The sequence below is a fragment of the Crocodylus porosus genome, unplaced genomic scaffold (genome assembly GCF_001723895.1).
Source record: "Crocodylus porosus isolate Cpor-Errol unplaced genomic scaffold, CroPor_comp1, whole genome shotgun sequence".
In the NCBI taxonomy this organism is placed as follows: domain Eukaryota; kingdom Metazoa; phylum Chordata; order Crocodylia; family Crocodylidae; genus Crocodylus; species Crocodylus porosus.
In genome coordinates this window covers 11,036,621-11,048,238 of record NW_017728942.1, presented here as the reverse complement: position 1 = coordinate 11,048,238, position 11,618 = coordinate 11,036,621, and positions in this window count along the sequence as shown.

The following is an 11,618-nucleotide window of genomic DNA, read 5'->3' as shown; positions in this document are numbered from 1 at the left end:
GCGGGGGCCGCGGGGCCACGGCCGGACACCGGAAGTGGGGGCGGCGCGGGGCATGCCGGGAAGAGTCCTCCTCGGCCGCGGCCTGGGCGTGGGCCTTGCCCCCCCGTGTCCCCGGCCTCTTGTACGGGCACGTGTGTGCGTGTGTGTACACACGTGTCTGTGTATGGGTCTGTGCATGGGTGTACAGGTGTGTACATGTCTGTACACGTGTGTATGTTTAGGTACACGTGCGCTCGTGTACAGATGGGTACAGTATCCACATGTACACGTCTACACGTGTGTGCATGTATGTCTGTACGTACATGTGCATGTGTGTACGTGGGTGTACCTGTGTGTGTGTGCATGAGTGTGTATTTGTATGCACGTGTATGTATCTATACACATGGGTGCTAATGTGCATGGATGTGTGTTTGGATACATGTGTGCATGTGTGATCTCAGAACAGCTGCAGTCTCCCTCTGCCTGACAAAGGGCGCTTGTGCCCAAAAGCTTGCAAAGAACTTTTCCCCAACTATTTAGTTGGTCTAATAAAAGAAATCACATCTGCCCAAAGATGCCTGTGTATGTATATGTACATGCACACATATGGATATATGTGTACATATATGCATGTATAGGCATGTTTACATACAGCTGTGTGTATGCGTGTATATGCGCACATGCGTATCTACTTTCAGTGCTCAAATCTCCCCGGCAGCCACTTGACTTCACACTCGCCGGGACGCTGAGGACACCCTGCCCTGCGGGGCTGGCCCATACCTTTTGGCGCCCCTGTGGCCCCAGCTTGGCACGGCGCCACATGGCTGTCCCCACAACCCTGCCCACAGGTGCATCTGCCTCCTAGGAGAGAGAGAGCACTTCCTCTCCAAGCACGCCCGCCTGCGCTTTCTCCCCGCGCCACAGCCACGGCCACTTCCAGTTCCTTTTTGCTGAAATGAGGCAACCCACACGGGCCTCCACCTGCAGCAGGGGGAGTGGGAAATCCAAGAGGCTGTGTGCAGAGCTCACTCCCCGGCTGCAGACACGCGGCGGGGGAGTCCTCTCTGGACGTGGGTGCACCCCAGGAGCAGCTCCCTGAGGCGCACAGCACTTCCCTGAGAAAAAATGTTGAGAGAACCCCAGTTTTGGTGGGGCGGCACGGGGGCAGCTGTGGCCTAACAATTGAGACCACGGCTGGAAGTCAGGAGGACTGAGCTCTGTCCCAGCCTGCAGTGCAGTGAAATGGAGGTAGCAAAAAGAGGGGTGGCTAGATATCAGGAGGTGCCACTTCACAGTCAGGGCAGCTAGGATCTGGAACCAACTTCCAAGAGAAGTGGTGCAGGCTCCTACCCTGGGGGTTTTTAAGAGGAGGTTGGATGAACATCTTGCTGGGGTCGTTTGACCCCAGTACTCTTTCCTGCCATGGCAGGGGGTCGGATTAGATGATCTAGTTAGGTCCCTTCCGACCCTAGAAACTATGAAACTATGAAATCTGTAGGTGGAAAACACCATGTAAAAGGCAACGTGTAGCTATCGGAAGGCAGGGGAGAGCTGTACCTTTGCAGGCTAAAATCAGAGACATCTAAGCATAAGCATTGGCAAGCCAAGGGCTTGTTTTGTCAGAAGCTGTGAAGGGACTGCAGGAGAAGGCAGACATTCCTTCTTTGAATGTAACCCCCAAAGCTCCAGAAGAAACTGCCATATATATCAAGGGAGTGAGATAACAGGACAGGAACAGGTCTGGAGGAAGGAAGAAGTAACCTCGTTCATGAGTCAGCTGTGCAGGCAAAGAGAATGAGTTTCTGACCTGTTTGTACAGTTGTAAAAAGCATGATTTCAGCCAGGAGTTTTAAGATACGATTTTCTAAGTGTTTGATCGCATGCAATTTATTGCCACTGGGTGCATGCATTTGTTGGGTTACTTTGGGCACACAAAGTAGGTAATTATGCATGCAAATAGCTGGAACTGGCTATTTATTTGAATAGTTATCTGGCTCTGTGTGTAACAGTATTTGCTCAGACAATTGTGTACCTAAACCCTGGAAATCTGCTCCATGACTCCTTTTCCTCAAAACGTGTTAGGATGAAGATAACCTGTTCTGATGGAGTATTCTTCCAGGGTGTCAAATTTAGTAGCCCCTGTTCCACTGAAGTCGGCCAAGTCATGCTGTGACTAGCTTTCACTTCCACATGCAAGTCCCTTTCTGAAAGGTTTGGGTGAGCTTCTTATATGCTGTAAAGCAAAATCTACAGTTTCTATTTTTCTGGGTCACATTTTGGGATAGACAAGCAGGTGTGCTCACCTGTCTTTCTTCCCCACTCCTCTCACCCTCTGCTCCCAAAATAAATTCCCACACCTCTATTTTAGAAAATAAATTATTACAAGTGGTTAATCAAAATTAAATATCTTTCAACTCCAGTAGATTTTGGAACTATCTTTTTATTGCTGAAGGAATCTGTCTTATACCTGTCTAGAAAAAAAATCCCATTCAAATACAAATGAGTAGACTGTATTAGTTGCATATTTATGCAACAAAAGGCACCGTTTGTTTAGGAAACACATTAGAAGCCATGGGCCTGATTTTCGGACTTCTTTGTTTTGTACAAACAATTTTGCATGCACCCAGAAATTGAAAGGATTTTAATGCACAAAAAAAATGTTTTTTGTACCTTGATCATGTGCACTTTGCACGGGAAATATTCCCATGTGCCCATGCAGGTGTTAGACTCTTTTAGCTGTGCATGCAGCAGTTGTGTGCTTCACATCTGAATCGCAGGCTCTAAAATCACATGTGCAGGAGCAATAGTAGGTTAGGGATGCGCTGAAATTTGGGCCATGTAAATATAGATGGGTCTATCTGTAACTACACTGTGTTCTCCCAGGTTCTGATTCTGACTGCATACGCTCCTGTCCTTCCTGGGCACTCTCTTCCCAATTTCCAGCAAGAGCTTCCAATGATCCCAGCGCGCCTTTGATTGCAGAAGAGCATTCCCTAGCCCTGTATCGACCCAGAATTTCTTCCTCATGCCTTTGTTGGGGAAAAACTGTTTATTTGGTTAGTTGTGTGTGTCAGGCTGGACTCACTCCCCCATGAACAGCAGCAGCTGCAGTCTGGGCACTGCCCTAGGGACTGCTTTCCAAAGGGAGGGGGGAAGGGTGGATAAAGCCTGAGTTTCCTAAAGCTGTTCAGCACAAAGGGTTTGAGAAGAGCTGGAAGGTTTTAATATCCTTTAGCCTGTGGTTTGCTATCCCCACCCAGCTTTGCTTTTCGTTATTAGATGTTTGTATTGGATTTTAGGTTAGCATACAATTATACAGTCTATCCCCAGGAGAGGGGAGGCTGTTCCTCAGAAAGGAAGAAAGAACTGATGGTGGGAAAAGAGGAGAGGAGGAGAGAAGAAGCTTGGAAGGGAAGGATGGTGTGGTGGGTGAGGTGCTTGGTGAATAAACTGGAAGTGTGAAATAGAGGTTAACAGCATCATGATGGACCATTGCTGATAGATGTCAGGGATGAAAGAGCATGTGTTTTGAGAATGAATCTAAATCTTTCCTACACTGCTCTTTGCAAGCCTGCGAAATCACAAAACTCATCATTCCAGGCCGTCATGCCTGGGGTGGTTAGGGCTTCCTTCTCTGCCGTGTGAGTTTGTAGCCATGGGCAAGCACATAAAAGTCACATGCTTTTAGGATGTGAGCTCCGGAGACCTTGGAATTGCTCCATTCCATTTCTTTCTTTCTTGTGGTGAAGAATGTGTGAACATCAACATTCGTACACATGTACGTGCTCGCTTTGAATGTGCTGCCATGAAAACAGCATGCGCAAACACTGGGTATCTAGTCACAAACCTTGTGTGAGCACATCGGATGTGGACTTGCACGTCCGTTCTCAAAGTCTGGAAAGCAGGGTATGCATGTTCGTGTGCGTATATCATGTTTTATTAAATACATTTTTTTAAAATGTGTAACTATTAACTCTTACCAGTACAACCCTGCTGAGAGGCAGGCCAGAATCATCCCATGCTCTACAGCTGGGGGCCTGGGGTACATGGCCGTTGTCGTTTGTCCACATTCATATGATGATTCAGTTGGAGAACTGAGAAATTCTTAAACATCCCTCCCTGCAGTCCTGTGATCAGCTCCAGACCATCTGTCTGTCTGTCTGTCTGTCTGTCTGCCTACCATATAAATAAGTCAGAGTAGGCCTTATATGCAATATGTGCAAAGTAATTTCTTGCATCTGCTTGTAATTCTGCTCTATGCAGGCGCATGCTGTACCAGCAGTCAAAATCAAAACCCAACAGGCTGAATTACTCTCTTCTTTCTCCTATCTATGATTTGTACCTTAACATAGATGTGCAAAACTAAACAGCTGGAATTCAATCTGACAAACTTTTATGTGCAAGGATCCTCCCTCTAGTACTCAAGAGGCCAGGCTTACGGGGTTTTTTGTGCACTCAAAAAGTCAATCTTCAAATGAACCCTCAAAACCCATTCGTGTCCAGAGCAGGAAGAAAGCCAATTTCCTGGGATCCAAACCTACACAGCATGGCAGTTCCGGCTGCCCCAAAAAAATCTCAGGACTGTCACCTTCTTCAACCAAGCTCACGCCAAACCGCTATCTAGCAGAAGGGTTAAGGGATCCACATTCCTGTCCATATTACAGTGGATCAAAGGTCATCTGGTTTCTTTATCAGGGGACCGTGAAGGAAAGAAGGGAGGTGATGTGCCGCCCTGACCAGGTCATGTTAGGAGTAAACCACATTTAAACTGAGCTAATGAAAAAGTATTTGTCTGTCTCTCTCTCACACACTCCCAGCTTGTGCTTGGCGAGTTAGAATTCCTTCTCTAGTGGGAGTGAACATGTCAATTGTATTTTTTTCCATGATGTGTAAGGAGGCATTCACTCCGTTGTGGGAGTAGGCACTTGGGGGAATTCTCCATGAGCTAGCAAGGGCAAGTCACAATCCTACTATATATGGTGAATGAAGATTACAGAAAACCCCAAGAGAATCAAGCTCCCTATCTCCACCCCACATTCCCTCCCACCCCCACTTTATTTCCCCCCCACATTGTTCTGCTCTGTTGTTCAGCTGCTTGACATTCAAATCCATTTCCATTTGTGTTACTAAACAGGTTGTGCTGTTTGCGTGTTGCTCTCTGTACTGAGACGTGGAAGCGAGGTGGTGTTTGGTTTCTTCTTTATTCAGCAAGCTGTCCCGCTGGCGAGGGGCTGAGGCACTGAATAGTCAAACTGAGGGGAGGAACAGGAAATTCTCTGGGGTTGACATATGCTTGAGGGGTTGATTTGTAAACTGTCTGACCAGCCACCTCCCCTGAGCTCCTTTGGTGCAGTTCTTGAAAGGCAACGGCCAGTCTCTGGGGGAGGCTGGGGTTGACCGTCAGTGCTGGAAAAATACACACCCTTCAAAACCTTCCTGTTGGGGAAGGACCCATTCTGCAGAAGCCAAGATCCCTCCAAATTCCTCATGGATGTACCCAACTCCATCGGATTTGCTTAGGGTCCATGCATCGATTGAACTGGGGGGCTGTTAGTCACCCAGCTACAGTCCAAGCCTTGTCCTAGGTAAGGCCTACTCTGCACTGACGTTCTCTCCCCTAGAGTTGCTCAGGCACATGCTCTTTTCTTCCATGATGAAGGCCTGTGCCATCTTCTGGGGAGCTTTCCTTGGAGATCTCAGAACAGCAGAGTCTCCCCATGCCTGAAGAAGGGCGCTTTGCTCAAAAGCTGGCAAAAGGCTTTGTTCCAACTACTCAGTTGGTCTAATAAAAGAGATCACATCTACTCAAAGAAGCTTGCCTGCCTATGTCCTTAGAGCAACACATCTGCACCCAATAACCCGGGGAACTTTCTATACTTTCCAAACCACAGGCTGTCTGCTCTTTCCACAAAGCTTTCTGCAGTGTCAGATATCGATGGGGAATAGCTTTACCCGATCTCCATGTTTTCAACCGGTGAACAGACAGGGTAGCCTTCAATCAGAGCTTTTCCTTCCACAGGTTTGTGGTTAAGGTGGCTTCACTATCTGGAAAGAACAAGTGCCTAGGGCATTTTTCCCCCAAGGCTAACGGTGTAACGTTGACGTGGTTAGAATAAATGTTGATCTCTCATTTTCCCGTTCCAACAACACGTCAATTCTCGCTTGTAACCTGGGATCGAGTATCACGCTGTATCAAAGCTGAATCTATTTCTCTTTAAAATAATTATGAGGGACAAACTGGGAAAGGCCCCGACTAAATGCTAATGTCTACATCATTAAAAAGCTAATCTAATTCTCCATTAAGCTGAAGCCTTTTTGCTACAGCATTTCAAGCCACTCCATGTGTGTAAGGAGCACTCTGCGGAGCTACCTCCATGTTATCAGCATGGAAATCTTTCTGCTTTCTGTCAAAAACAAACACATTGCAAGCCTGTGGACAGGTCCTGTGTTTCATGCAGCCTGCATAATTAGTGTGCCAGGATAAGCAGTGCAATGCATCTGCTTAAAAATAGAGAAACTACAGTTAAAATATATATAACAGTAGCAAAGAGTCTGTGCAATGTGGTTTTGGGTTTAGTCAGACAATTTGTAGTTTGTGCAATGATTGAGGCTACATTCTAGACTTTACTTATCTAGGGTAGGTGCCACGAGCCCAGTCCTGTGCACAATGGCAGTCAAAACTTAGTGTGTCTTGCACCAGGTATCTGAAGCCATAGACCAACACTGTGTGGTGCTCCCTTTATTATTAAACCCTGCTAAAAACTGTTAGGCATCCTCCTCCTACCCCATCACCCTTCAGAAGGAGAAGGGATTGACCTTGCCCCCTAATTCTAGTGCTGCAGCAATGAGATGCACCCCCGCCTCTCCTACCAACCCCTGAATTAGCCAAAGTCTGATAAATGATTCAAACTCCATCCACTGACTGAGTTCAAATGGAAAAAATGTTGACACCTGAACCAAACATCACTTTACAGGGTACATTCATTCAGTCATCCATTACAGTGTACAGGACAAGAGTCATCCCTAGCAACATTTCCACTGAATCCAGAGACATTGTACTTTGGATGAATTTAAGCTATGTTTTCCAGGAAGCAGATCTATTCTAAGAGCAGATATCCCTGCTTCACTCTCCTGGATTTGCTAAATGTCCCATATTTTCAGACACTCCATTGGCGAGCCATCACGCACAGCATCTGCAATTCCAAGTCTTTGGTGTGGAAATCTCTATGTCCAGTTGTTTTTTGTTGTAAAAAATAGGGAAAAGCGACAGCAAAATGTGCCTTATGCTATAGCAGTGGTATGAACAAATAAAAGTCATTGCACACACCAGTGCATTGACAATAGATTGTTTGTTAAGGGAGATGAGGGAAGATAAATAAATTACTTTTATTTTAGACTCAAAGCAGTTAAAAAGCATTTAATAATATTTAGCTAAGAGTTTACAAACATCAAGAAATAATCCACTACAATGGAAGTATTTAGAACTATAGCTGAGGAATCATGACAAAATCTTGTTCAGCTGGGGACTGGCTGCAGTGAGGATGATCAAGGCTTTGGTAGAAGTAAAAAGGTGCAATTTTTGTTAAATAAGTTGTCTTTTACAGGCTTAAGCCCCAAAGGTTGATGCTGAGGTTTAAATTTACAGCTGTGAGTTTTCCCACTTAATCCTCCAGAGTAAAGTTAAGCATATGTGTGTGCCTGCAGAACTGGGACATTTGCAATGTCATCCAAAATGCTCCAGTGCCTCGAGGAGCCCAGAACTCATGATAACATCAAGGCTGGGTTTTCAGGTGTCACACGAACACCCCTGTGTACACAGTCCTTTGTACCCAGAATTAATTGTGCCCTGTGTCTTGTGCCCACAGCAGAATATACATTCACAACCCTCCTATATTCTTGAACATGGGGTGTGCTAGTGGAAAAGGGTTAGTATAGCTGCACAAAGATACTGGATGTACAAAGGATTTTGTGCACAAAAATGCCTGCGTGCACGCACATGCACAGAGGCCCCTATCTGACAGTCAGATATTTGGGCCAAAATTTTCAACCAGTGGTGCCTAACTGTCTAAATTCACATTTAAGCAGCAAAATACAAAAAAAAATCTTGGAACTTCAGAGCTGCTGAGCACCCACAGCGCCTAGCGAGAGCTGCAGGTGTCCGGCGCCCCTGCAAATCAGGTCACTTTTCTTTATGTGCATAACTTCAGGCCTTCTTAAGGAAAATTCAGTCTAAGCAACTTTGCACAGCCCAGCTGCCCTCCCCTGCCCCATTCACTGGCCTACACAAAGAGTGTCATCTCTTGTCAAGCTCTCTCCCCTGAAGCAGCCACCAAAGCAGTCTCTGCTGCACGACGCCGATGCAAGACACAAAGCCCTAAATGCCAAGGTGAGTATGTGAGAGGTGCTGACTGCAAGTATCTTTTGCAGCTGTGGGTGCTACACAATGCTTTCCATTCAAAGGTCAGCATTTGGCAAGCCTTGCCACTCACCGCTGGCCGAGCGGACCCCAGGGTCCTCCGGCCCTGGAAAAGTGGTGTTTGTGCCACTTTACAGCCAACACAGGCCCTGTGCAGCTGGGCTCAGAGGCGCAGGGAATGCTAGAGGGAGACGGCACCGTCTGCAGCTCGCTGTCAGCTCGCAGAGGGCTTCCTATCTCCTCTGCAATTGGCAGTGTGCAACGCAAGCCAGCACAGCTCTTTTCTTGGTGCGGGTGGGGTCCACCTGGGAGCCATCCAAACTCACTCAACCGTCATGTTTCCAGCAGCTGGGTGCAGTTCCCACTACACTCAGACCTGCCCATATCTGACCCCTGCCAGCTCACTTCAGAAAACCAAACCCTGTTCCCTTTCAGGGCCGATAAGCTGCCCTGAGCAGGAAGTGCTGACTCCCACGTTGGCTGCTTGTGCAGGGGTGGGGTGGGGGCAAACAAAGGGGAAAGGAGAAAATGGGGGGGCGGGGAGGGGAGTTGTCAGATAAGGTCTCAATGGAAACACAAAACGGATGCAGCCCTCGGTTTGGGATCAGACCTGAGCCCCGGTCATTTCCCGCGTGCTGCCCAGAGAGCAAAGCCAGTAGCAGTCACAGGATCCCAGAGATGAAATTACAGCCGGACTGACACCGCACCTGAGCTGGGGGTGTGCAACAGGCGGCCGGAAAACCCCTCCCTGACCCAGGGTTCTTCTAAAATATGTTTCCTCTTCTCCAATAAGCCCTTTGAAATGTTTTCAGGTGGATTAGGACAGCTGGGGAATGGAAATAACCTGAAGCACCAGCAGCCATGGGAGGGCTGCAGTCTAGAGGCCAGAGCAGGCTGATGAGAATCAGAGCCGAGCTCTAGTTCTGTGCAAATTATTTCCAGTCCCATCCTCCATTTTTGAACACACGCATTTGGCCTCTGCCAGGGGGAGAAAGGGGCTAAAACGCATGATCAAAGGGGTGACAGCATAGCCCTGGCAGCCAGGGACACTCCTGCCCTTAGCCCAGCTTTGCCACAGACTCTCTCACTGGCTTCAGGTAAGTCGCTGTGTATTTCTGTTCCCAGTTTCTGGTCTTGTAAAAGGAGGTGTTTGCCTTTTTGAGGTGTTAGTTTTCTACACTTCTTGTTCACAGCCACAGCGCTGGGGAGCAAGAACTGGGATGTATAAGTTGCAAACGCTATTAACCTGCACTTGTAACCTTTGTACAAATACAGTCCATACACTGTGTGTACGAGGCGTGCAGCTTTTCTAATAAAGACATCAGGCTGAGACTGTGGTTCTCAACCGCGATGCCACCAAAATCATCAAAGTTACAGAGAGGTGCCTGGAGCCTAACAAGGTTAGGCCTATGGAAATACTCAACTCGGCTCCAACTTTCTCCCCAGCTTGGCTGCTTCTTGGGTTCCTCTCCCATGTCCGCTCAGCCCACATCCCTCTCCCCAGACAGCCGTGCCCATTTCCATTATACCCAGAAAGAAAAGCCATCTCTTGCTTCAATAAATCAGACAAAGCTGTTTTCCAGCAAGACCAGGGTCTGCTGGAGGGAGCAGGTGGTTTGGGGATAATGCCTACTTACAGGTGGCATAGGCAAACGCTGCCAGCTTGTTGCAAGCCCTTACCTATCTCACAGCAGGCATGTGAGGCTGCATTAACTCACATGGATATGGGACCTTGATGACAATCAGAGCTAAGCAGTATTATTAGCAGCAATGCAGGGGAAGTTCTGTGATGTCCCAAGAAACATCACAGGAACATGAGCGCTTTGGAGGCTGTTTCAAACTACTTATTTTTTTTCCCCTTAGAGTTTCATAGTTCCAAATCCCCTGAACATTTTACTGCTCTTTTCTAAAATCCTTTCCAAACTGAACCCCGCTGCTCTCATTACTCCTTTTGGTGAGTCTCTTCCATTGCTGCATGAACTACTCTCAGCATAAAGCATTGCCACATGAATCCCTTTCGTGTCCAACCACTCCTGAGCTTCAATTCCTGGCCTCCATTGTTGAATCCGACACCAGTTCAAATAGCTGCGTAGCGCCTGTCCGCTCTGTTCCCTTCAGCATTCGGCAGATCTCACTTAATCGTCTCTTTTCTAAAGAACACAGACCTAGTTTCTCTGAACTGGCTGTATCACTAACTTCCCTCAGTGCCTGCCTCGTTCAGGCTGCCTTTCACTCTCTCTTCTTACTCTCGGTCATATGATTCTTCAAAAGATGGAAGCGAGCAGGGCCCCGTGCAATGTTTCACGTGTGGTCTCATGGTTGGAAGGTCACAAGTCACTCATGCAAGTGTCCTGAGTCAAAGGGCAGATCTGCTCCACCTAGAGCAAAGACGTGTCCTTGTCTCCCCCACTGAGAGCATTTTTGCACAGCACTATTTGTGCTAAAAGGTTTCTTCCTAAGCACCATTGCTTTGCTCAGGGATGAAACTGCATCCCCCTGGAGTGGCTGTGTTGTGGTGCTGGGAAGGAACTTGGACCTGGTCCTAATGCTGCCGCTCCAGCATGGTGGTGAGAGCCTCTCCGCATCCTGGATTGGTAAGGATGGTAGGGCTGGGTTCCTTGGTGTGAGCTGTTCTTGAATCGCTGGATTTGTTTTCAAGGGCCTCGTGCTCCAAAATCTGTTGTCCCTCCCTTACGCCCCTGCCTCGTTCACTGAATCGTCACTACTGTCATCGGGAGGAGGACGAGGAAGACCGTGCCGCAGCAAGGTGGCTGAGTCAAGTGTGGCGTGTCCACAGACCGTGCAGGCTTGCGTGCGCTAAGCACCTGAGACAGCGCTACGTGAAAACGCCACCACGAGACCACCCAAAAGAGCCGAGATGGAAACACTCTGGCTCTGAGGAGACAGGGCCAGCTGCTTGACTGCACCCCTCCTTCTGGCGGCAGGCAGCCCGTTCCTCTCTCTGCATGTAGGGTTCACAACTGTGAGTCTCGAGTCCCTCACTGCAGCTTTCAGACCCCGGTTGGGTTTCTTTCCTAAGGGCATTTGTTATTATCAGCCACCCTGAGTGCCATTACACTGGCACCGAGAAGCACAGGGTGGGGACCTGCGTGGCAGCCTTGGAGGGGCAGAGGGATGGTTTTGACCTTTGATGGTTAAAAAGGCCACCAGAAGCTCTAGCACAGCACAGGGCTGGCTATTCTTAGCCTGCATCCCTAGTATG